Source organism: Arvicola amphibius, chromosome 7 (assembly GCF_903992535.2).
Source record: "Arvicola amphibius chromosome 7, mArvAmp1.2, whole genome shotgun sequence".
Classification (NCBI taxonomy): Eukaryota; Metazoa; Chordata; class Mammalia; order Rodentia; family Cricetidae; genus Arvicola; species Arvicola amphibius.
Genome location: NC_052053.1, coordinates 36,513,593 through 36,541,561, shown reverse-complemented (window position 1 = coordinate 36,541,561; position 27,969 = coordinate 36,513,593). Strand labels below are relative to the sequence as shown.

At 38.1% G+C, this 27,969-nt stretch overlaps 1 protein-coding gene and 1 non-coding gene across 2 annotated transcripts in view; one reads left to right on the top strand and one right to left on the bottom strand.

The window, feature by feature from the left end:
• Positions 1-27,969, top strand: part of Arhgap15 (Rho GTPase activating protein 15) — a 604,020-nt gene that overhangs the window by 312,803 nt on the left and 263,248 nt on the right. The window lies entirely within an intron of this gene.
• LOC119820137 lies at positions 7,160-7,284 on the bottom strand. The gene has a single exon (XR_005286405.1). It is a non-coding gene; the product is annotated as a small nucleolar RNA SNORA40 (small nucleolar RNA).

The window sequence follows — 27,969 nt, the reverse complement described above, 5'->3', positions numbered from 1 at the left end:
TTTTAAGAGCCATTTCTAAGCATGATATTTGGAACTTTTTTACATTCTCAGCTTTCTGTATTGAGAAAACACTGTTTTAGATGCAAAAGATCACTTACTCTTTCTATACTCAAGATTCGTGTGGTCCACCCACTCCCTTTGTTTATAGACCACAGAAACTTGTACTATAATTCCTCAAAAGCCTAAAAGAATGTAACTTTCTTTTTAAGGTATTTTGTTGGATGTTAGAATGGGCTCCCTGACATGTTTGAAGTACTCATTGTAAGCATTGAATCTTCAGTATGTTCTTAGGAAAACAGTTTGGTTTTTGTTACTCATAGTATATCCCCCATCCTTTAAGGAAAATCAAATACAACTTCTATCAGACAATATGAAATAAATCTGAAAATAACAGATATACCTCTTGAAATTTATTTTTTAAAAAGTGACCTATAACATCAAGCTTATTTCTTTTCTTAGAGAAATGGTTTATGGATATTTTGATTGCTTAAATAATAACTAAAGGCAACATCCCTATTCTTTAACACTTGCTGAAAATAGACGTATCTTATTCCTATTGTATACAAAATTAATTGGCTCCAAACTGGAAACAAAATGTGAGATGACATGACTATAAGAAACTATAAGACTAAAATTTTGCTCTGGGCACTAAACACGGTGGCACACACATTATCTTAGCACTCAGGAGATACATGCTAGAGGATCAGAAGTTCAAGGCCTTTCTCTGTTACATATTATGTTCAAGGTCACCTTTAGAAAACAAGGAAGGAAAAGAACAAAAGCATCCTTCTTTCAGACATAGTGTTTTCCAAAGTCCAAAACTGAGTTCAAAGAGTCTAAGCAGTATCTCTTCCTTCTTCTCTTCCTCTATATACTCCCTTTATTGTTTTTCAAATATTTCTACTCAAAATAGCATAATGGGCAGACATAATTCCACTAGACCTCGATAAACAGTTCTTCATTGTCTGCCTGCACCTTCTTATAAGGATCCCCTTCCCCAATATGTGACCCTCAAATTCTTTTCCAGGGAAATGAGCTAAAGACCTATATCCACAGCTTAGCCTGTTGACATCACCTTAAGACTACTCCCCCCCACATACACATACAGAAATAACATCTCATACGTCTGAGCTCAGATCACCATCTCTCAATGTTCTACTTTAATATTCCATTGTATTTTAAAGAATTGTGGTAATTCGTACCCATTCTTGATGCTTTTTTTTATGGGCACTGATTTTAATTTTTTAGCATTATATTTGAGTCTACAAAATAAAATGGTGTTTTTAATGTAGAAAAGTTAATGTTTTGATAATTTCTGAAATCAGTGAAGATAGTTCTCTCATCTATTCATAGAAATCCAACTGAAAACAGGAGTTACAGAAATTCTGCCCCTCATCACACTCTTTAAAAGCTGGGTGGAGTTATATAAGAAGTGAGGGTGTAAGAGTAAAAAGTTTGAGCACCTTTGATTTGGTTTGGTTTTGTAGGTGAGAAAAGGGTTTATTTGACTTCTATTTCTCACCCTCGGCTCATGCTTAGCTAGTTTTCTTGTACATTCAAAGATAACCTGCCCAGGGTATGGAGCGTACAACATGGCCAGACTCTTCATCAATTAACAATAAAGATGCTAACAGACTTGCCTATAGATCAGTCTGATCTGGTTAGCATTTCGATTAAGACTCCCTTCTCGAATGACTCTAGGGTGTGTCAAATTGACGGTTCAGGCTAACTGAGACAGATGTTAATACACTGGCTTTTCAACTTTATGTACGTGAGTGTCATTCTTAATCCAAGATACACAGCTGTGTGATTTACATACATTCTTTTAAATATCCTAAAATTGATCTGTTCTTTAAGTATAATAGATATTTCAATGTAATTATTAAATAACACAGAAGAAAATTTGAATATGATGGAAATATATGTACTAAATGTAAGAGTAATATAAAATCAGAGTTTAAGTATATATAAGGTATTTGTAAATGTTATGTTGTTATATAAATACTTGATATAATAATTTCTATGAGTGAATTTTTGAGTAAAGTATCCCAAATTCTGTCTACTATAAATCTATCAGTTTCTACATTTAGAGCAAAGAACAAAAGTGTACTTATTTAACCCACCATTATTAGTTCTTGAATAATTTCATACAATGTATATTGATTCACCCCCATATATTCTTGAATTTATGGTTTCCACTAGAACATAGCCAACCCATCAGGGGCTTCACTATTAAAGAAAACTTATTCTCTTTCTCCCACTCTTTCTCAGTTGCCAAAGGCTACTTAAGCAGCAGTGGGACTTGAGGTCTGCTTCCCCACTCCATGCTGGAATTAAGTCTGGCACTTTTGAACTTGTGCAGGTCTTGTGTATGAGGTCTCCACTGCTGTGAATTCATGTGTGCAGCTGTCTTCTTATGTCCAGAGAAAAAACTATTTCCTTTAGTCAACCACCACATCTAGCTTTTACACTCTTTCTTCTTCCTCCTCCACAATTGTCCCTAAGAATTTAGGGAGGTTGTTTAATACAGATATTAAGGTTAGGGTTGAGTATTTTACTCTGTGTACCTTTACCAGACCCTGTGTTAATTTTCTATGCAGCACAAAGCAGCTTTTCCGATGATGGTTGACAGATTTACCCATCTACAGGAACTAATGATAAAACTTTACGTCATTTTAGTGTTACGTCCATTTAACAGAATAATAACTCTAAGTCCTCCCCCTGGGGTGCATAAGCTATGTGAAAACTTTCTTCATCCTGATAAGGGTTCCAGGTTGGGATTTCAACCTATGGAGGGGGCCCTAACTCCCACAAGAAAATGGTTGGTTACTCTCATGATGTTCATGCCACTATTGTGCATAACTGGGCATGTCTTGCAAGGCCAGTCATTGCTGTAGAATTCACAGCTGGTTAAGGTTAGTGATTCCGTTTTTCCTCTGGGAATATCCACAGCATCTTTCAGTGCAATGAAAGCTATCCAGTGGTTCTGAAGCTTCCAGTTCAGTGCCAGCTTGGTTTCTTCATGTGTGTGGTATCTTCAGCAAAAGGGTCTGACAGTCAAGTTTGGCAATAGCTTGTTTGGAGGGTCTTTGGGGCCTTCTTGCCAAGAACCCCAAAAGAGGTAACCCATTCCTGGCACTGTGTTTTGCATTTGTTATCCTATAGTGTCTAATAGAAGCATTGTTGTCTTATGATTGGATAATTCCACTTAAAATATTTTTCTGTTTATGTATATATTTAGGAAGCTTCTTCAGTTACTACTTTTCCATATGATTTTTTGAAATGTCTTTAGTATTAGTTGTCTCTCTATACATTTTGCTATAAAAATAAGTACAGAATCAGCAAATGCATAATCTGTCAGAGATTTAATTTTTAACATACTTCTATTAGTCAGTTAACTTGGAACATCACATATACTTTTATTTATTATTTTCTGTTTCCTTAAGGGTTTGGTGTGCCATAGGGAGTAATGTCCTTCAAATACATGGACTTTAATTACCTTATAAGGAGTTACATGAAAGTCTCTAAATGTCTTATTTCAAGAAAGACAATTCTGTTAACCAACTATCAAATATACCTGGATACCCACTATGTGCCCTGTATCCAAGATACCATTCTATCTGGGTGAGATAACCTAGCTGACCATCGTTTACTTAAACCAGAATCACCCTGATCCACTAGATCTGAGTGCCAGAGGGAAATAGGTGATGGCCTTCCGAAGCTTACCTCTCCACATCCTAGTTTTTGAGAAAGCAATCTAGAGCACTGGCACATTCGTGTTAAAAACAAAGTGAATAAGAAAATTACTGAGCAAATGAGGGGAGAGTCCCAAAGAAAGCAAAAGTTTGATGTTCACATAGTAAAGGGAAAGGTTGAAGGATAGGGTACTCCTTGAAGGGTGAAGTACTGTGGGTCCTTCTGGAAGTCATCCCCCCCAAAAAAAATATGCTTATATTCAGAGAACAAACACTTGAAAGTGATCCTGTACACAAAAGTAGCACATAGAAGAAGGTTGTCAGAGCACGGGAAGCAAAGGGCCCTCAGATTTACTGATGCTGTGAGGCTGGGGGAGCCTTTCAAATGCAGAAGAGAGAATAATAGGGAAATCATACAAATACATATTAGAATAGACATCAGAGAGCCAGAGAATGCAGGCGGATTTTAGAGATTTCTGAACCTACAGCGTATAAACATTGGGGAAACAACAATGGTAAGTCTGGTTAGTAAGCAAAAATGAACTATTTGGCCAAGGGCTTACAGTGACAACGTTGTACTGAAAGCAATATTAATAAAGTGCTACATTGTAGGCAAAAGTACTGAACAGGTCTGGTTTTTTTTTAAAAGTAACCATTTCTGCAGATGAGAGAAAACAATGAAAGATCAGAGGTAAGAAAATACTGCAGCAGACCAAGTAACAGATGCTGTCGGCCCAAGCTAGCAGGGGGAACAGAGACAGACTCCAAAGATTTCGGAGGTGGCAGGTTTTCCTGAAACATATTGGAAGGATTCTTGACAGTTCCAAAAATTCCGTTTCTTCTGTGTCTTCAAAAATATAAAGATGGAAAGTTGAGCAGAGTCTGTCTCTAACCACTGGCTTTCAGAATCTATGTAGTCGATAGTCTTGATACACAAAATGTGGCCAAGGGACCAGTGACAATCTTATCAGCTGGAGCTTGTTCATAGGAAAGACTGGATTCCCAAGACCCAACCCAAACTCACTGAGCAGAGAGGACATTTCTTTACAAATCATTATTTTATGGTTTATTTATGTGTGTTGCATATGTCTGTGGGTACCCAAGAAAGACAGACAGGACATCAGAGCCCCTGGAAATGAATTTTCAGGTAGTTGTGAGTCACCTGAAAAGGGTGCCGTGAACTGAACTCTACTGGAAAAGCCACAAACTCGGTCATTACCAGCCCCAGGAGACTGCATTTTAATAGGTAAAATATAGACATAGTAAGTTTGATAAATACTTGACCACATTACACAAAGCTGACTCCCTAAATCAGTTTGCAATAGGCCAGAGTCAGAGCACTTTGGAGCCTGTCTAATCTAGCCTGCACAGGGCTTGTTGAGTTGGCCATTTCCTGACAATGCATGGGTTGAGATGGTAAATTTTCATTTTGTCTCATCACTCCCTTCTAATTCGTGATATCCCATGAATTTCTACAGAGTCAAGAGCTATTCTTCCTGTGTCCATTTGCCTGCACTATAGCCATCACTATATCCTAGATATTGAAATGGCAGGACAAAGGGCAGCAGCAATACACACAAAAGCGATTCTAAAATTAAACCAAATTCCTCAAAATAAACAAATAATAAACCATTCATAAGCAAGTCTGTGAGATATTCCACCAATTTCCGGGAATTCCACTAATTCCACATGCAGAATGGATCTGAAATTCTGTTTATCCTTCACCTTCCACACAAATCCTGTTCAGAGAATGTTGGTTTCCACACGTATCCTCTGGAAGTTAATCCACTTCTCCAAGGGCAAGAATAATGATATTGGATTCTGTAGGTTACTTAATTTTTGTGTTGTTCCTGAGTACTGTAATTCACTTCCCATCAACCTTTCAGGTTAGATATCTTAATCTGGATGACTCACAGCTCAGCTGCTGTATTACTACCTAGAGCTAGCTTATTACCATTTCAGTGATGCCTGCCAAAACAACCAAGGCTCAACAAGCTATACTTAAGTTAAGTTGTTTGGAAAAGGTGCAAGGAAAACAAAAATAGACTCACATTTGAGTTCCCATAAACAGAGTGAGCAAACTTAGAACGAGGCCTGCTTAAGCCTTCTAGTAGCGTACGACTTCATCTCTAGGAAAAACTGATGGCGATTAGTTTGGAGATAAAACATCACCTCGTGCAGTGCTATTTCACTAGGATTTAAATAAACAAAGCCAACCTGAAGGTCAGAAAAATGAAACAGCCAGCCACTGACTCTCACATCTACCTCAGTTCAAAATGGCGATCCTGCCTCCAGGACTCTCAGAATGAGACTGTGTGTGAGAGCTGTCTCCCCCTGTCTCATATTCCTCTCTAGGGCTGGGATTAAAGACATGTACCACTACCTCCCAATTTCTATGGCAAACTAGTGTGGCTACTGGGATTAAAGGTGTGTGTCACCACTGCCTGGTCTGTAAGGCTGACCAGTGGGACTGGTTTACTCTCAGAACTTCAGGCAAGCTTTATTTATTAAAATACAAATGAAATATCACTCACTGCATCCTGATGTGGGTAAATCTAGGAATTAAAAAACAAAATAGAAAATATAAATGTATTCTTAATGAATTTCACTAAGTTTTTTGTAAACATTAAGTCACTTAAAATGTCATTGCACAGTAAGAAGACAGGCTGTATTGTCTGGGTATCTTCGCTTATTTAGCTCCATACTTCAGGACAGCTTACACAGGAATATTTAACGTTGTTTTTTTCTAGTAAGTGCCTGAATTTGTTGTTGCTATCCCATGCCTTATTTTTAAATTGAGCATAGCCGATTTCCATGGAAAGATTTGGCTGAGAACCTAAAGAATTTTGTTTAATTCATTTTCACTGGGCAAAATCCAGAAAGTTAGTCAAGAAACATTAGATAGTAATCATACAGGAGTGGAAACATTAGACATTTCTTTACCTTCCATAATGGTAAGTCATTATGGTATTTTAAGAAATGAACTCATGTAATAATCTTTTTATTATTGTAAAGTCAATAAAATTTTTATTTAAAGTATTTATTTGAAGGGTTCATTTGCTATTCTATCCAGGTCACTGGGGTTCAAGATTTCTGAAAATAGCCCTTACTCAGAGAAAGATGTTTACTACAGTTGTGCTCTCAGCCGTTTGTTCTCCTATCTCTCCTTGAGTTAAAGAAACACAGTCATGACACCTTTAAAGTTCTCTGCCAGAGGATTTCTGGAAATTTCTTCAAAAAGTTTACTTTGGGAACCGCTTTAAGATAGGCCTTTCACCTGATGACACCCCATGTCTCTGTAGAGTCCTGCTCATGTCCATCCCTAGCACATTCAGAATCCTAACCTGTATGTGCGAAATGCCAGGGCTCCACTGGAACATTCATTCACAGGTATGTTTAGTTCCAACCTCATATTCAAGACAGGCTTCATTATCAACGCTGTCATCTTTTGTGCTGTCTTGTATTTTGTTCTTCTTTATCTCAAAACTCACACTGAACAGTGAGTTCTGGGTTGCAAAAGAGGATTTATCTTTGTACCTCTCTAATCTGTCTTTGGTCCCCTAGTTGAACAAACACATCCACAAATCCTTGTGATGCTAATCAAAGTCATCATTTTCCTATGTTTTCCAAGAAGCTCTTAAACTGCTGCCAGGGGAACATGGTGGAGTCCTGGCATGTCTGTGTTCTGTTGGTGTTGTAGGTAACTTTGTGAATTGGAAAGAAAATGTTCTCTCCCCAAACCTTTCACATGTTGACCTCTCGAGCTACAGTAGAATAGTTTTCATTGCTTAACAGTTTCTGGTTAATTTTTTTTAATATGATAAGCAGATAATTACTCATTTATTGAACTCAACCTTTATAGAAAATTAAAGCACCAATGTGCTGTTTCTACTGCAGTTAGCAAGAGTAATTTGCGACAATCTAAGGCAAATCCATTCAGGGGAAAAATTAAACCAAATCACTTCCCTAAATTATTGTTGCGTTCCTCCTTCCTTGTCTTGTAGCTACTTCTCATCTTTGACTTTGAAACCCATCAGTTTAAACTTGGTTCTTATTCCAGTGAGCTAATCCCCTTTCATAAATCATGCTCAAGCGCCGAGGTAATTTGCACATCGTTTAAAGAGTATTTGCTTTGAAATCTTCACCTCAAGCCCTTTTGTATATCCTTTCTCTCTAAAGATTTGTAGTATTTGTTTTGTTCTCTGAGGTATAAAAGACCTGGATAAACTTTATTCCTGTTGTTTCAAGATTAGTTAACTAAAATGCATATTAATTCATCAGGGATGGGAATAAATCTCAGTAAAGATGATCACGCATGAGCCCCTGGGAATAACAAAGTACAAAACCGTCAGTCTTCAAATCTCCTTGGACTTCCTCAAAGGAGTACTGGGGGATTTAAATTTCTAGAATATGTCTACAAATGTAATTTCTTTGTTGTGGAGAACAGGAGCTCTACCGATTATTTCTCCCCAGAAAATTGATTCTAATTTATATTTGAACAAAAATTAAGCTGTCTACAAAGTAGTTCTTCAAGAAGACAGAGAGAAAGTACGACAGGAAAGATAATTCCATACTAAACATTGTATACCTGATATGCTACTGATCTTATTTTGTTTATTTATTGCTTGTTTGTTTGTTATTTATTTATTTTCTTTTTTCAAATCCCCAAATGAAGCTCAGCAGCAGGCCACCCATTTCTTTTCCTCTACAAACAAGTGAAATTAGACAAGACTTTACAAAATCAAAAGTAGACACATGCAGGTACAGTTCAATGTTATTTTCACATTTATAAACTCATATGTTACCATTTCATCAAAGAATACTGATTTCGGTGGCATCAGTACTTGTGAGAATATCAAGCCTTTTTCCCTTATTCTTTCTTCAACCGAAAACTTCTAGCACTTATGTGCTTCTCTGGAAATGACTGAGTCGCGTAGAATGTAATAAATCACTCTTACGGAGTCACAGTCACTTCCCTTCTTTACAAGTGCAGGAATAGATGCTTCCCCAGTCCTCAGGGTGCCAAACTTTGCACCATTAGGAAAATCTGCAAGTAGCTTGATTTATCTTTTCCTCACTCAGTTAGCTAAGACCCAACTAAGTAAAACTCAGCAGGAATGAACTCGACTTGTTAAACTTTTTTAAATTGGAAGATGCAACAATTACAACTTTCCTTCTCCGCTCCTTGAGTTTCCATTGGAAGTGAAGCCCCTAGTGAAAAATATTTAGATGAGATCCCAAATTATAGGCGCATGGCTGATGATGCTGACTCTTGAGTTTTCATTATACGCAGAGGGTTGTCTGCTGTTTGCAATTAATCCAGGCACAATCCTCTTGGTACTTTGGGAGGAATGTGGAAGGCAGAGCCATTTTATAAGTTGTAAACTCCTAAATTACCCTAAATTAGAGACACTATTAATCGGACACTTAAAGATAGGATCTGCCTATTGTGTAGGCTCATCTTCCCCTGATGGAGAAATCAATTAAATATTTAGGATGTAGAATACCTTCCAGGTTGGATAATGCATTTCATTTAAATTATGGTCCTCCAATCCAAAACATTCAAGGGGATCTTAACGGATGGAAGCACATTACTGTCTCTTGGAGTGGGCACATTAACACTTTAAAAATGAATGTGCTTCCCACGATTTCCTATTTGTTCCACTAGCTGCCTGTTGATGTGCCAAATAAACAGTTTAAAGATAAGTATGTAAAAGATGCATGTGTAACGTGCTGTGTGATGAGGTGCACCCTTATAGGAATAGTCTACAATGATGTCCCTATCAGATTCACTTTTCTCAATGCCTCAGCAACTCTAAATGAGAGAGGTCATTTGATCATGGGACAGATGGAGAGAAATATACAAGTGAGACAATTTAAACCCTCACAAAGTTTCTATTTATAATTATTCGATATAATTCTAATTGTTTATCATGTCTTCTAATAATTTATCACCATAAATAAGTAATAAATGTAATAAGTGATTGCTGTCAGAAGATTCTGGGACAATAAGTTAGGAGTTGCGACAAGCATAACCATTTTCATCGAATAACTGGTGACATGAATAGAACCTTTTGATTCTCATTTGTGGATGACTGCTATGTCTCATTGCGAACAGTACTGTAAGAACAAAATGATCATGTCCTCCACAGCAAAGAAACGCTGTATAGAAATAGTTTGAAATGCTTACTAGCTCTAGGTGATAAACCAAGTATAAAAAAGCCCCCTCCCTTGCCGGGCGGTGGTGGCGCACACCTTTAATCCCAGCACTTGGGAGGCAGAGGCAGGCGGATCTCTGTGAGTTCGAGGCCAGCCTGGTCTACAAGAGCTAGTTCCAGGGCAGGCTCTAAAAAAGCTGCAGAGAAACCCTGTCTCGAAAAACAAAACAAACAAACAAACAAACAAACAAAACAAAACAAAAAAAAAAGAGCCCTCCCTTTTAACCCTCTCGTTTATTATATGAGGTATGATTATTACCTCCCTTTTATTTATTAGCTATCACGAAGACACTGAAGTGTCATTAATGTGCACAGAGTTACACCAAGGAATCAAGAATGGTTTTGAATGCAAGCCATCCAGTTTCACATCCTAGGGCTACCACCTTGTTCATGGTACTCCTGACAAGCAGGGGAGGCTGAGGTGTGCAGTTTACCGCGCCTCCCAGCTTTAACTCACTCTCTCAATCTCACGTAGACTCTCTTTTGTAGTTTTTTAAAACTACAAAATAATAGTGCCTACCTCACAGAGATTTTAGAAGCACAAATTAGCTTACATAATTTATAGAGGGTGTGACGCAATAAATGTTAATAGCATTAATACAAATATGATGTATTCTCCTATGCTATTTTGAAAAATACTCATAATTCGCTTAAGAAAAGGCTACCATGAAGATGAATGATTAAAATCTCCACAAATTACCATACTTTCAAAAATGACTTTGGGATTTTGGAGGCAAAGTTTATTGACTGCCTTACTAAAGGCTAAACTTCTTGATATATGTTATATATCTACCTGCATTCATTTTCCTCTACAAAGTCTTGATTCTCAATTCATGACATATTTTACATAATTAAATCATGTTTGTATACTAAGTTAAAACAAATTTAACCCATCAGGAAAAAAGACAGTGAAGACAGGGATCACACTCTTTGTTCTAGGACAAAGCTCTTCAAGACAAATCTGATAGAATAGACTCTTCTTTGAAGAAGCCATGTTTCATGGGAAAGCAGAAAACCTGGCTTACTAGCATAATTATATAACTTGGATCACCATATTTTGGGTGCGAGGCTTCAGAAATAAAATATAGAGTTACACAGTTCAATGAAACTGCGGGAATTTAACCGAAAGGGAATTGTTTATTAGCATTTCGATGAGAGGTAAATAAAGAAAGGGGAGCAAATTGATCTTTTCAAAGTAAGGTGGAAAGAATGCTCAGTAGGCTTCCTATGTAATCACTGTCATTGGGAAGCTCAAGGACTCTTATTTGCTGGTAATTGATACCTACTCTTCAGCCTGACGTAGAGAAGACAACGGGTGCTTTTAGGGATTGCTGAGCTAAGTGCGTAGTAAATCAGGGTAGCATCACACACAGATACCATTACTTTGTAATATTTGGAAAGCTATGCAGATAATAATATATTAATCCAATATTTAAATCAACCATCAATGTGAATTACTTGGCTAGGAAGGGTCTCTGACTAGCAATCTGCTAGTTTCTACTTAGTGTTGCTTGCTATGTACACATTTTGAAAGCTAATTACTTGGTATTGGATAACCGATTAAGGGGGTCATCCCTGGAGAAGACTGATTCTCCCTCTTTTTGTAGTCATTAATTGCCACTCTTCATATAATTGTATAGACCCATGCGATTTCTCTTACTCACATTGGCATGTCAACTGCCGCTGTCATTGTTTGGCAACCTTATTGGCGAGATTTTTATTGGTATGGCTTCCCCCCCCCCTTCCATGATGTTTGGTGTACCCTGAGCCTTCGAGGCACTGTTGTGTGTAGGTACATAAATTTGATATTGGTTCCCCATGGTCAGTTGTTCTCTGCATTGTTACTGAAGGCACTATGCACTCCAGATACAATCTGGGTCTGCCTTTCGCAAGTCACCTTGCTGAGGACTAGCTTTCATGATGGAAGATGTGAAAGCTGCCGAAGGAGAGAAGCGATCAATAGTCCTCCGCAGCTATGAGACCTATAAACCACAACAATGGCCAGCATGGTAAGACATCCTCCAAAAGTGCAATAGTGGCACTCGTATCCTGGTGATAAGCAACAGCTATCTACCTAGACTTTAGGTGCACTCCACAGGACAGAATTCTTTATTATTATTATTATTATTATTATTATTATTATTATTATTATCATTATTATTATTATCATTATTATTATTATTATGTTTATTGAGCCCTAAATTTTTCTCTGCTCCCCTCCCTACCTCTCCCCAGGATGAAATTCTTGTCTGCAGTAGAAACCTAGATAACTACAGTGCTAGTTAGGCTATAGGATCTAGAGGAGACCCCACTACCACCACTTCTCCCAAAGCAATATAATCTCAAATTGTGTTTTAAGTACATATTATCATACTGCAGAGAAGTGTGGCTCTCACCCCTCATCAAAGAAAACTCTTTTTGTGGGAGACAAAGACCATTTCAGAAAACCACAACTGGTTAGCCTGCATATTTTTAAAGAAAAAAATTGCAGAAATATAGCCAATACAGTGGCAATTTAATTAAAGAAAGCAGAAAATGTTTAAGATTATCACAAATTAAATATTTTTGAATTTTTCCATTGTCTTAACACATTAAAATAAGTTTGGAAACAATATGATACAAAAAGGCAAAGTGATATGGCAAAATACTCTTCCATAAAGTAAAAGAATTTTCTTCCTACGTGGAAGACAATTTTGATCAAGTTTTATATATTACCAATGCTAAATAAAATGTAAACAGCATATGTACTGTGAATATTTTGAAATACACCAAATATATCTTCATTCTATTATTCAAACATTATATCAAATTCATTCTTATTTTCAGAAAAGGGAATTCATACAGCGAGTTTTAGGATCTGGAATAAAGAGTTTACCTCGTAATGCACACTGATTTTAGGCGTTCTACATTTATTTCTTTTCTTTTGCCTTTTTTGTTTTGTTCATTATTATGTATAATTAATCATATAGTTGGATGATTTTATATGTGTGTTTTGAAAAATAGAGATGATATATATATGCACGTGTATATATATATAGCACATAAAAATAAAGTTTCAAGGCCATACTGGCAGATGGAAAAGGCACAAATGTCAAGGAAAGTTGATTATGAAATAAATATATAATAACAAAATTAAACTTTACCATTTATTGATTTAACAGATGGCAAGTAAAACAGTAAAAACAAAAAAAAATTAAAACGTAATTTGAGTTTTGAAATTAGTGAGATAATTTTGTGTACTTGATTAGAAGTTTGCTAGCTACTTCTATTTTTAGAAAACTCTCACCTTTCAGTTCACATATAATTAAAACTCTCATTTAATAAATCTTATTCTGAAATTTGAATATGAATAAATACTTTTATCTGTGTATAAAATTTACTTTTAGATTAACATTCAAAAATAAAAAAATATTTTTCATGTGTTTTGCATTGTTAATAAATTTGCATTATTAACATTTATATCCTTAACATGAAAATCTGTATTTTATTAAATATTAAATATCTCACAAAATGCAAAATAAGGAATTATCAGCTATATTAAATAAAAATATTTTTAAGCCTAGATGCAAAAGCTGAATAGAATGTAATAAAGCTAAAAAATTAAAAAAATTTAAATAAAATTCTCCAGGTAACTTACCCATTAAAATAACAACCCTTTCCGTTATTTTTCTTTTATTGGAAACTAATTAAATACATATGCAACTAAAGAAATATTTAGAGGCACATGCATAGCATGTTAAATTTTAATATGAAAAAAGTAGACTGATGCTGCCCTTAAATCAAATCTATAGTTTAAAAATTTAAGTTAAACTAGCTTTATTTTTTGGTATGATGGGTGTTTTGTTTGCACGTGTGTCTGCGCACCACATGCTGGCCTGGTATCCACGGTGACCAGAAGAGAAGCTCAGTGCCCTGAAACTGCAGCTGCAGGCAGCTGAAGGCCACCAGGTGGGTGCCGCATCCCCTGGAAGAGCAGTCGTCGGGCGTCTTCTGTGCTGAGTCGTCTCTCCAGCCCGGCCCAAGGTGTTTTTCAAAGGCTAACTACTGAATTTCTGAAGTGAGAGTGATAAAATTAAGAGGAACCATTCAAGTAAAAATGTGTTACTGAATTGGGAAATATTGCTTTGGAAGATAAATAATCTTATTAAGAATTAATCTACATATACGTGACAGTTGTGTAGCTTAATCCTCTTGAAGAACTTCTAACAGTGAGAGCAGGGACTGTCCATGACTCTTACTAGCTCTTAGAATCCTATTCCTCATACTGGATCTCCTTTACCAGCCTTAATACATGGGGAGGTACTTAGTTTTATTGGAGCTTGATATGCCATCTTTTGTTAATATCCATGGGAGACCCGCCCTTTCCTAAACAGAGTGGGTTGGGGGGGATGAGACTAGAGGGAAGTTGGGGGAGGGGCTTGGAGGAGAGGAGGGAGGGAAAACTGTAGCCTGGATGTAAAATAAATAAATAATTTTAAAAAAGAATTAAATTAAAACAACTCTGAAAAGAACCTAAGTTAAAAGAGCATAAAACAAACCAGGTACAGATGAGATCAAAGTTCCAGCAAACTATATAAAAGTTTTCTTTTTTTTTTTTTTGATAGCTTGGAAAGTGACCAAAACAACATAGAAAGGTTAGAATATCTGAATATGTGCCAAAATCTGCCACAAAAATCACAAGAACAAAAGTGTATTAGTGAGTGATGTCAGACTTCTGAAGAACAGCTCATTTTTATACCATCTCAAAGCATGCAAATAACATGAGAGAAATTTTCAAATGTATGAAGACCTAAAACACACAGCAACACAGAGTGCTGGCCACTACTGCAGCTCAATGTGGGCAGAACAGTCAGTGTGACTCCCGTGTGACCAGAGCTTCAATCCTGCTGTGCAAGCTCAGCTAAGAGAGGTCTATAGGTCAGTTCATTGATATTTGGAGCACTACAGACTATGTGTCTAGGGAGTCACATGGAGTGGACAGACCCCTGTGGAAAGGCTGGTGATTGTAAGCCATGGAAAAGAAGTTGGAACACTTTTTGTGCCCCGGCAGTTGAAAATGCTAACCTTGGGTAGCTGGTCCCAAACTGTACAAGAAGAGAAAACTGAGCACACAATGAGGAGCAAATCAGTAAGCAGTGTTCTTTGATGCTGGCTTCTGCTCCAGTTCCTGTCTCGAGGTTCCTGTCTTGAGTCCCTCAGTGATGGAGTGAGTCCCTGAGAGTTTGAAGATAAAGTAAGCTCTTTTCCCCCAGTGGTTTCTGGGTCATTGAATTTTATCACAGCAATATAAACCCTAACTGATGTAGATGGATGGAGAGATGGGTTGACAGATCCATAACATCAAAGGGATTGATTTACACAGCTGTTCGGGCTCACTAAACACATCTGGAAACCACAGGATAGGTAGTCAGAAAGGGAAGGTAGACGGCAAGCAAGAACCTCATAGACATCAATGGTTGAAGGTCAGCAACAGTCAGACATGGCTGGAAGAATCTCGAAACTCACAGAACTTCTGCGTCCTCAGAGAGCTCATCTGGCTGACCATAAAATAATCTCTGCTGATTAATTTAAAGTCAGCCGATTAGAGACTTTCATTGCCTCTCACAATCCCTTCACAGCATCCCCTACATTAGCGCGTGATAGAATGGCTTGGGTCTGTAGTTTTGCCTACCTAGGATCACACATTAAAAAGCCATCAGAGCGCAGCCATGTGCCAGTGTCAGACAGCTGTCGGGTGGCTGAGCTGAAGCTGAGATCAGTCCTCCACAGCAAACCTATCAGACATGCATAGGCTTCGTTCTCCTTGTCTTGAAGACATCTCCAGCAGCAAATTTTTCTAACCGTTTCTCACCCTCTTAAAAATAATTAAAAAGTGGCCTACACTTGATACAAGGCCTGCAAATTTGATTGAAATTTAATCGAGACTGTGTATGTAGTTTTGACTTGGGGAGCTTTATGATAGAGATCAGCCTGACTAGACTTTCCAGAGGTTTGGGAAAGTAGACATTTTCCTAGAAAAGCCTAGGTCTACTCAGGCCAGAATAGACTAACCTACCTAAACCATGAAGTCAATATTTAAGTGAGGCAAGGCCCACGATAATTTATTTATTCCATATTATTTATTTGAGTAGTAATTTGGGAGATATAGTTTGATCAAAGTAAAGAATAGAGTGCAATACAACGATATAGTAGAACGAGGAATCTAAACCTGAGCAGGAACAAACTGCATTGAGGATTGATGACACTCAATATCATAACCTAAAAGAAAATTTTATGAGCATGGCAAATAGTACCCTCGAAAAGCACACATAAATAAATAAACCTACTTAGTATATTGATGTCATCTTGGAAAAAGTATGCTTACACTTGCCAGACAAGTTATTTATATTTCTAAGTGTAAACGACAAATTTCTATGACAATTTCTAGTCAAGACAACTTCTGTTCCAGTGGAAATGATGTCACCAAGCCTAGTTCTGCCTCTTCACTTGCTGATAGTCAAAACATCTCAAAACGTTTGTGTTGCAGGATGATGGCATATCCAGAGATTGCTATTATAGGCTCCACTTCATAACGTGCCTTCATTCCTCCTCACAGAGTCAGGGCACCAAAATCTATAGCTATTCTTTGATTCCTATGTCCACTTCAAGCTTTTTATTAGAAAAATCACTTTACATTATGATAACCTTTGTATAATAAAATATTTAATAGCAAGCTTTTATTTTACACTCTAAAATATCTTATTAATATTGTTACTTTAGTTATATAAATCATTTAATCCTTAATTTGAAACTGAATGCCTTCTGCCTCCCGCTCCTTGATGCCCCTGCCTGCTACCCATTGCTATTTTTCTTCCTTCGTCTGTGTTTTCTTCCCAATCAGCAGCCTTTTGCTCTTTTGATGTTGTTGCTGCTGCTGATGTTATTGTCGCTGTTTTTGTAGTTTCCCAAACGGGTTTTAAATTACACTTTATGGGAAACTAAACAAAATATCCGAGCTGAGAGGAGCAAGGAGAAAGGGGCAAGAAGCACGAGAGAAAGAAGACAAGTGTTGGTCTCTTTTACATTGCTGTCTGCAGGTGGCCCTCCTTCCTGAGGTGAAGTAAACCCTGTCACATTTACTAAGACAATCCAATCATACCAAAATGAAAATTTGGGCAATAAGATAAATTTGGGTAATAATTCCTGGGCTCTTGACTTTTACGTGATCCACATATAAACCAGTGACCGCAAAGTCCACGTAAGCAGCATATGTGTGATTTCTCAACATGACTGCTGCTGTGTTTTTATTCCCTGTTTGTACTTATTCTAGCAGAAAGGTAAGGCATTATGTTTTCCCAGCTTAAAAATCAAAAGGCAGATTTGCTACCTATTACAAAATATCACAAAATTCCACCCCCCCTCTCTCACCACACACACACACACACACACACACACACACACACACCTGTGTGTGTGCGCGCGCGCATGTGTGTGTGTGTGTGTGTGTGTGTGTGTGTGTGTGTGTGTTTGCACTTGTGCCATGGTGCATATGGGAAGGTCAGAGAACAACTTTTAGGTAATTGGTTCTCTCCTTCCACCGTGTCGATTCTGGGAATGGAATTCAGGTCCTTGGGCTAGGTGGCAACCTATACCCACTGTGCCATCTTTCTAGTCCGGAAATGTTTAAAAATAGAATTCTTTTAAGTGCTAATCAAGGGACACAGTTTAAAATGTTTTGATTTTAATTTTGCCTCTTCTGCTGTGGCAATCCATAAAGATGAACAAAAGACCACCTTTTTTTTACATTAATATAATGTGATATTCATAATTAGCTTTACTCTGCCACCTACCTGTGTGGAGGTCTGTAAGCCCAGATCCCATCATTCATTCAGTTTTCTTCCACAAAGAAGATGGAAAGTCTAGCCCCTCTCTGTGGCTGAGAACTTCAGGTCTGTCTTAAAAACCTCCCAGATTCCACAGGGTTTGTGAGTCAATAAAACAGGTCCTCAAAGAGTGATGATTTCATGTGGAAACCAAGATATTAATTTAAGTCCTTTCATTCCAAGTGTTTTGCCTTCGTCTCACTAGTGGCAGAGTGTGGGTACGGGTGAGGCTAGGACTCGACTGGTCCTCACACACTAGGAAGGTAGCTTAGAACAGAAATTTTATTTTGATTGGCTATTGTGCTTTCAGCCTGTTACAGTTCCCTTCTTCCATATAGGAAGTTGAATTATTTGGGCCAAACAATACAATGTGGTTTGGAAACAATTGGGCTTTTATGGGCACAATCTTATTCTTTCCATCTCTGTTTTTTTTTTTTGCCCAAAACTATGCAATTTCTCAAAATTCATGAAAAAGGCAGCTTGGTTTGTTTGTGTGTGTGTTCACATGTACATGCGTGTATGTGTGTGCGCGCGCACGCGCTTGTGTGCGCATGTGTGTGCTTCAATTCTTGCTTAAGAAGGAAAAGAGCTGGTTGTATAAACCCAGCGTATTTATTTGGGATGCATGCATGCTCTGTGTTTTGAGCATAGCGCATGACAGCCTTAGTCTTCCAGTTTAACTCCTCAAGTCCTCGCATCCTGCTCAGATACACATATGTCAGGCACACTCAGATACACATATGTCAGGCACACTCAGGAGCAAAGCAAGTAGCTAAGGGAGGCACAGTTTGGCTATTCCGTCTTCTCTTCTGTGCTCACCGTTGCAAATGGAAGTAATTTCCGTCGTGGACATACCCTGAAGGGGTTGTCTGTCCTAACTCTTTCTTTCTCTCTTTCTCTCTCTCTCTCTCTCTCCCTCTCTCTCTCTCTCTCTCTCTCTCTCTCTCTCTCTCTCTCTCCCTTCCTTTCTTCCTTCCTTCCTTCCTTCCTCCCTTCCTTTCTTTATTATGTATACAATATTCTGTCTGAGTGTATGTCTGCAGGCCAGAAGAGGGCGCCAGACCTCATTACAGATGGTTGTGAGCCACCATGTGGTTGCCCGGGATTGAACTCAGGACCTTTGGAAGAGCAGGCAATGCTCTTAACCGCTGAGCCATCTCTCCAGCCCCCCTAACTCTTTTACATATCCGAGAAGTTTCTTTGTCAGACTCACACTCTCTGATGCCAGATGGCTGATACCACCCTGCAAGACCATATTCTGAGTAAGGAAGACCAGTTTAGCAGGTAGATGAGGCAACTGTTATAATTGCTGCATTTCTGGAATCAGTAGTGGCAAAATGTATTTCTCATCACGAATTCATTCGAAATACAAAAATGACAAAAATTGGTATGGTTTTTCTTTTCCTGTAAGAATTGGGCACAGCTGCTCTCTTACAACTATTAAGAGGGAAAGGAGAGATACTAGCAGGCTTTGTTTTTCATGCTTGTCAGATTCTCTTTTTAAAGGGCTAAGTAGTACACAGGTCAGCGGTCTCAAACTACCCATTCTTGCTGCTGTCATCAGGATTTTGTTCCTTTGTCGTCTAACAAAAGACGGGGGAAACTTCTGTTTCCTTCTCCAGGTCTGAGGAAAAGGTATCTCAAAACTTGAAATAAAAACAGTCCATTTTCTTTCCAGTTGCCCTGTGTGGTTTCTTAGTTCCTGTACTTGGTGTGATGACTCTATGCAGTGTCTAAAATGAGTGGAAGAAAATGTTATACTTCTAACTATATATGTGGTGGTATTTTAAACACTTGTCAGAATTTCAAGTGTTTGTTCTTTTCCAGAAAATTAAAATGCATTAGATCACCAAAGTAATGTGGTTGCCTGTTTATACGACTGCTAGGGAATTGTCGACACAATAATATCACAAAATAGTGCCAATATCACAAAATAGTGATTCTCATCAGATTGAAAGTTGGCGAAATAAACCTAGGTATGCCAAACTTCGTCCTTCTTTAACACAGTCCAGGTTAGAAACCTCCCTGAGGGAACTTGCACATCACAGAGAACACAGACATTATAATTAAATTAGACTTATAGATCTTACAGACTCCACAGATCCTATAGACGCAAGTACTTTAAAAGAAGAACAAGATTTTCATACAAAAATATGAATTATACAATAGTTGCACCGAGTCTTTATTGCTCATGTACATGAGGTTCAGAGCCATAATGACGATATTCGGCACTTAAGTCATTATGCTGTCATATTACTGCAAAATTATTTGCACTGTACAACCATTGTTTCCTTCTTCTATTGCATAGATATGAGCTCAGTTCGTCTGTCTTTGTCATTAAAGTCCTAGTTTGTCATCATAAATATCTGGTTTTTCATGACGGTTTGGGTATGTTTGTTGTGATTCAAGTTCATGTTGATTGGACCTTTGATTCCCATAACTGGGAACTGAGATAGAAGAAAAATTCAATCTGCATTGTTTTGTCTTGGCTACTTACGCATTATGTCATCACGTCAACTACTTTGTAGTTTGCATTTTAATGGTACACACACTGAAGAATTCCAAGGGAAGAGGAACATGCTTTTTAGTTTCGTTTTACCTTACAAAAATTTCTGTCTTATTCATTCTATTTAAAGAATATTCTTAATACAACTAGAGAGTGCCATTGTATGTTGATTGTTTTCCCTTAGAAATATAAACATAAATAATGTTAAATGGTCTCTGCTAATTATTTTTTATACATACAAAATAATTTGGAAAAGCACTGCTAAAACCGAAGTTCATTTGAAACAAAAGCTTAAATTTGGTCTTGAGAACCGGTCTCACAGCGTCAAAAACCTCTGAGAAGTAGGTGTTGCCATTTTTCCACCACACCAGATGGTATTCCTTGACTCTGCCTTGCTTGTATTCATTTTCATAATTGTTTGTATACCTTTAGAGTTAAGTTTTGAGGATTATAATACAATAGAGCCTACCTGCATTGGGTTCCTTTTGTGTGTGTGTGTGTGTGTGTGTTTACAATAAAAATATGCATTCTTTTGACTTTAGATGAGTGTTGGGGGAAACTTAATTATCTTCATCCTGGGAGAATGGCACACAAGCAAACTTACTTGTCTAACCAACCCATTATGTAGTCAAGTCAATTAAGTACACAGCATTAAAAAGTTAAGGCAAGCCCCAAATTAATCCAATGAAATGAGTGTGTATCTCCTCAACTTCATTCCCCAGAACAAAGTTATGGTTTAAGGAATACACAGTAAACCAAACAGGACTATGCTCTCTCTTCTCTATTCTCCGCCAACAGTCTGGACACACCTCTTGGAAACTAATGTTGTCGTTCACTGTGGGTTCTCATAAATGAACTATTGTTTAGTAGTAAAGATGGGGGAATAAGCACTGTCATCTTGACATAAGAAAGTGTTCTGGGTACAGAAAGCTAACGTTATGAATTGCAAATGCCAGAACTTGGAAATATTTAGTTTGCTCATTTGCTCTCTCAGATGTATTTTAGAGTTGGATATAAATACAGTGATAAAGGTTGTCCTGGTTGCATTTCTGTGGCTGCGATAAAATAATTCAGTATAAAAACAACTTGGGGGAGATAGGACTTGTTCGACTTACATTTTCGGTTACAGTCCATCAGTGCAGGCAAGTCAAACCAGAAGGAACCTGAGGCAGCTGAACATACCTACTGCAGGGTTTATCAAGAAGGAATACATGCTTACTTGAGCACAGCTGACTTTCTCATTTTCTATACTGTCCTCGATATAAGCCCTGAGAGTGGTCGCACCCACTTTTATTCTTGGTCTTCACACAGCTGTTAACATTACAAAGGAAAATACCCTATAGACAGACAGACCCACAGACCAACATGACCTAAATAAGACCTCATTGAGACGCTGTTCCTAGATAATTCTACATGGTGTTCAGTTGCCAATTAAAACCGATCATATAGGACAACTGCCATGTTTGAACATTTAAAGAGGCCATGCTACCAGAGAGCAACATTTGGAAATAAAAAATATTAAACTCAGCAATCTAATGATGGCGGAAAAATAAAGTGCAGCTTCTACAAATTGCTGTAGTAACTGGACATACAGCTAGAGTTAAGACAGTATCTTCTCCCGAAACTTGTAAGCCAGCCTCTGAGCTGAGTCAGGTTTCCTGTTCTCCTGTAGAACTCCCCCATGGCTCCTGGAGCCAGTTCTTTTTAAGACATGACACCCAGAAACTCTGTGTTATTTTTTTTCTCCTGACTGTGACAAGGTGTCTCATAAAAGGAACTTAAGAAAGGAAGGTTTGCCTTGGGTCTTGGTTTTAAAAGGCAAACAGTCAGTCATGCCAGTAAGGCAGTGAGGCAGGAGCAGGAGACATCTGGTCACATTGCATCTATGGTCAGAAAGTAGAGAGAGACAAAGGCTGGCACTCAGTTTACCCGCCCATTCTTCCCTTTTCATTCAACCCACAACTCCAGCCCTTGGGGTTGTATTGCCTGCATTCAAGTGAGTCTTATCTCCTTACTTAAACTGTTCAAAACATGCTCACACACAGGCCAAGAGGTGGTAGCTTGGTGATTCCAAATTCAGTTAAACTGGAAAGGAGGTTAAATCTCCCAGTCGGGATTTAGACTGAACTGATGGACAGGATGCCACCACCGTCATGTGGCTATTGGGCACTGGCAAGATAGATGACTGTAAACTGAAATGTCCTGTAGGTATAGCATATATACCTGACTTAAATTTTTAGTACAGGAAAAAAGAATATGAAATGTTTCAAAGATTTGAAATTGATTATACAAGGAAATAGAACAAATTAAAGAAAATAAAATATTAAAATTAGTTCCAACTGGTTTTTTTTTTTACTTTTTATTGTGGCTATTAACACATTTTTCAATTATATATGTGGTTCACATTGGATTTCCTATGGACACTGTTGGTCTTGGATTTCTGTAACCTCTGCCACAAACTGAGATGCTCTCGCTAAGAATTACCTTCTCTTTCTCTCTCCCCCTCCCTTCCCTCTTCTTCCTTAGCCCCTTAATTGTACAGAGAATTCCACTATTGTCATCATAACTTTTGTATTTATAATCATTAGTTATAAAAAGACTGTCTTTATGATTTTTAACATGAATCTTCTATTTTACTTGTTGTCAATAAGTACACATGGAATGATTTTGATATATTTTTGTAGGTGTAAGTATCAATCAGATATTTAATGAGATTTTTGAAAACTGAATTCTAATATTCTGTAAAGAAAAGAAAAGAAAGTGATTTTGTATTCATATCTATGAATTTGCAAACATGGAAGTGTGCCACAACTATTTCTACATGTTCAAGTTTTGAAGAGAAGGTTTTGAGAGGCAGAATTTGCTTTTTTCTCGGACAGATTGTGGATATGTGACAACTCACATTGTCACAGTGATAATTATTAGTCATCCTTTCTTTGCAAACTATTCAGTGAAGTCTATCTTCTTTTTTTTTTTTTTTTTTTTTTGGTTTTTTGAGACAGGGTTTCCCTGTAGTTTCTAGAGCCTGTCCTGGATCTAGCTTTTGTAGACCAGGCTGGCCTTGAACTCAGAGATCTGCCTGCCTCTACCTCCCGAGTGCTGGGATTAAAGGCGTGCGCCACCACCGCCTGGCTCCTATCTTCTTAGAAGATAATTTTATCTCTAAATCTGAATTATTTTTAAAGAAACGGAGAGGTTTTATTTTTCTAGAAAATGGAATTCAAATATTCTCCCATTCATTCAGTATGAGTGTACTGTCCACTTATTTGCCCAAAACTTTTGAGGCATTGAAATAATAACCCCTAAAAATTAAAATGTCATTATAGCTCACCTTTTTTCCTATTTATTTTTTATAAAGAAAACAAGCTATCTTTTTTCATTATACATAACAATACAAGTTCCCACTCCCATTCCCTCCACATACCCTCAAGCCCCACCCCCATCAGAAAGGGTAAGGCACATTGCTTTGTGGAATGTCCAAGGTTCTCCCTACTATATCTAGGCTGAGCAAGGTATCCATTCAAAGAGAATGGGTTCCCAAAAGCCAGAACAAGCAACAGAAACAAATTCTGGTGACACTGCCAGTGGCCCCTCAGTCTGCCTCAGCCATGAAACTGTCACCCACATTCAGAGGGACTAGTTTGCTCCTATCCTTATTTCTTCCCAGTCCAGCTGGAGTTGATGAGCTCCCATTAGCTCAGGTAGACTATTTCAGTGGGTGTCTGCATCATGGTCTCGACCTCTTTGCTCATATTCTCACTCCTCCCACTCTTCAACTGGTGATGGAGGAGAGTTATCTGTCTATGTTTCTTTCATTGGTTAATTAATAAAGAAAACTGCCTTGGCCCTTTAAGAACAGAAAATTAGGTAGGTGGAGTAGACAGAACAGAATTGTGGGAACAAGGAAGTAGAGTGAAGGAGAGACGCTTCAGGCAGTCGCGTGGTGAGGCTCCATGCTGCTCCTCTCCGAGATGGACGCAGGTTAAGATCTCTCCTGGTAAGCCACAACTCGTGGTGCTACCCAAATTACTAAATATGGGTTAAAGGAAGATGTGAGAGTTAACCAATAAGAGGCTGAAACTATGGGCCAGGCAGTGTTTTAAAAGAATACAGTTTCCGTGTAATTATTTCGGGTGTAAAGCTAGCCGGCGGCGGGTGGCAGCCCGCCGCTTCTCACTACAGATTGGCGCGCCAACGTGGTGACCAAATCCACGTAAAAACCTTAAAAAGCTTTAAATAAAGGAGAGAGAGAGTTTAACACGGCTTTTTGCTGTTTGCCTGGACATGCTGTAGAGAGATCTCCTGTTTCCGCAATAGCGGCACAAAAAAAAAAAAAAAAAAAAAGCTGAGTCATTTTAAACTGCAGCTTCCTGCGCTGTGCCGCCAGTGCAAACTCTGGCTATAAAGCATTTCAGTGGCTTTTATGGACTGGATGTTTGTGTGCCCGCTGGGGATCGGAAAGAAGGTTCTCTGAGACCATGCTCTGAGGCAGGAGTGGCTCCGGCTCTGCTCCGCCACGCTGAATTGTGCTGACCTCAGGCAGGAACTATCGTAATTACCATGATAACAGCGCAGTTAAGGTTTAGACTTGGCTGTAAACAGGCAGTACCGTATTATTTTAAGAAGTGGTTAACCTTTTAAGAAATGCTCCTGGATAGTAAAAAATTACAGATTCACAATAGAAAAGATTCAGACATAGAAGGCCTTTAAATGGCTCACGTAGGCTTAAAAGAGAGAAAAAGAAAATATAAAGAATAAAGTTAATGCCTTAAAAAAAAAGGTTAAAGTCTTTAAAGAGACAGAGTACAGATAGTTATAGATTAAAAGAAGTAAAGTGATAGAGTGAAAATAAGCCACGTAAAAATGGAAAATTCACAGAGAGTCTGGATTATGTATTTTGTTGTGTTTTCTTTGATTTTTTTGACTGTAAAGGAGCTAAGTACAGAGAGACATTTCATTATATGGGCTGCCAGGCTAGACCAGAATGGACATCTTAACGGTATGACTTCAGGATTTGGATCTAAGAACATGATGCTTTGGAAAAGAGTTTCTTCTTTTGTTTTCACAGAGGACGAGACTCTGTGGATTGCTTCTATCCCAGTATGGTATGATAGACCACGCCCTCCTGAAAGGTTGCTGTGAACATCTTCAAAAAATTACTTCACTCAACTGCCAACTGAGAGGAACCTAGCACACAGGTTATACCATGAAAGACCTAAATAACAACGCCCCCACTCAGCAGGAAGCAGTTTGGAGAGAAATAACTGCGCCCACATTCCCAAATATTGTTTATAAATGTTCTTTTACATTTAAAGGGGGATATGATATAGATATGAATAATTTGCATTGGTATGGATTTTAAGGTCAATTTGTTATATGTATATGTATTTCCGATTTTGATTAAGCTATTGTGATTGTAGTTCATTTTAAAGAATGTAATGTATAATTAGGAAATATAGGTTGTTAATGGATAATCATCGATTAATAGTCAAGCTTGTAGTCATGTTAGTCATTTTCTAGATGTGCATAGATATATTTCAGATAGGCATTCTTCATATCTTTCAAAGACTGCAGAATATGGCATTTAATGTTTTAATAACTTAGGGTTTTTCATGACAATGAGACACGTCTGCTCCTGGCAGCACCAATCTACTTCGAGAGGAAGATGGGCATCGAAGAGGCTACTTATGGAGTTTGTTAGCCATTTGGGCAAGAAAATGCTCTTGCCTGGACTGTTGCATAAACTGGACACAAGGAACCCACAGAAAGAGGACTGCTGAACTTGCCTAAAGGTGAGATGGTCTTTCGCGGTTCCTGATTCATGAAAGAGTCTGCGAGACGTTCTGCAGGACACAGCAGAAAGTGACTGAACTGTCTTTGGAATTTCCTGCTTCATGAAAAAGTCTGCTGGACACTATGGGCCTGAAGGCTGAAGATGGATGCCCCAACGGTACAGAGGAACTTTGGGTGACTGTCTAGGCAGCGAGTTGTCTCTGTCATTTCTAGAGTTTTATAAGTTACTTATTTCTTATTTACTTAGGTAGCATTATATCCTTCTGGAGTCTTTGATGGAGTTGAAGAATAAATAGATAGTTATAGCTTTCCTTAGTTATGATAAAAGATAAAATAGATTTAAATATTGTAACTGTAATACTTGCTTGATAACTGTTTTGTTATATGTAATTTTGCTATGTTAAAGTTGAAGCCTTTCTTTTTTGTTTAAACAGAAAAAGGGGAAATGATGGAGGAGAGTTATCTGTCTATGTTTCTTTCATTGGTTAATTAATAAAGAAAACTGCCTTGGCCCTTTAAGAACAGAAAATTAGGTAGGTGGAGTAGACAGAACAGAATTGTGGGAACAAGGAAGTAGAGTGAAGGAGAGACGCTTCAGGCAGTCGCGTGGTGAGGCTCCATGCTGCTCCTCTCCGAGATGGACGCAGGTTAAGATCTCTCCTGGTAAGCCACAACTCGTGGTGCTACCCAAATTACTAAATATGGGTTAAAGGAAGATGTGAGAGTTAACCAATAAGAGGCTGAAACTATGGGCCAGGCAGTGTTTTAAAAGAATACAGTTTCCGTGTAATTATTTCGGGTGTAAAGCTAGCCGGCGGCGGGTGGCAGCCCGCCGCTTCTCACTACAAACTGGACGTTGGGAGCTCAGTCCAGTGTTCCAATGTGGGTCTCTGCCTCTGTTTCCATCAGTTGCTGCATGAAGGTTCTATGGTGATATTTAAGATATTCATCAGTCTGACTACAGTGCAAGTCTCTCCTCTATTGCTTAGGGTCTTAGCTGGGGTAATCCTTGTGGATTCCTGGGAATTTCTATAGAGTCAGGTTTCTTGCTAGCCCTATAATGGCTCCCTCAATCAAGGTATCTCTTTCCTTGCTCTCATCTCTGTCCTTCCTCCTCAACTATTCCATTCCCCCAAGTTCTCCTCACTCCTCCCCTTCTTCCCTCCTCTTCCCCTTCCACCCTCCCTTCTCCCCCGACCCCCATGCTCCCAATTTTGTCAGGCAATCTTGTCTGTTTCAACTTTCCAGATGGATCTATATATGTTTTTCTTAGGGTTCACCTTATTACTTAGCTTCTCTAGAATCATGAACTATAGGCTCAACATCGTTTGTTTATAGCTAGTATCCACTTATGAGTGAGTACATACCATATTCATCTTTTGGGGTCTGGGTTACCTCACTCAGTATAGTGTTTTCTAATTCCATCCATTTGCATGCAAAATTTAAGATATCATTGTTTTGGGGGTTTTTTGGTTTTTTTTTTTTTTACAGCTGAGTAGTACTCTAATGTGTAAATATGCCATATTTTCTTTATCTTTTCATTGGTTGAGGGGCACCTAGGTTGTTTACAGATTCTGGATATCACAAATAATGCTGCTATTAATATAGTTGAACAAATGCTTTTGTAGTATGATCGAGCATCTTTGGGTTATATGCCCAAGAGTGATATTGCTGGATCTTGAGGTAGGTTGATTCCCTATTTTCTGAGAAACTGCCATATTGATTTCCAAAGCAGTTGTAAAGTTTGCATTCCCACCAGCAATGGATGAGTGCTCTTCTCCAGAATAGGCTATCATTGGTGTTTTTTATCTTAGGTATTCTGACAGGTGTAAGTTGGTAACTCAGAGTTGTTTTGATTTGCATTTCCCTGATGGCTAAGGATGCTGAACATTTCC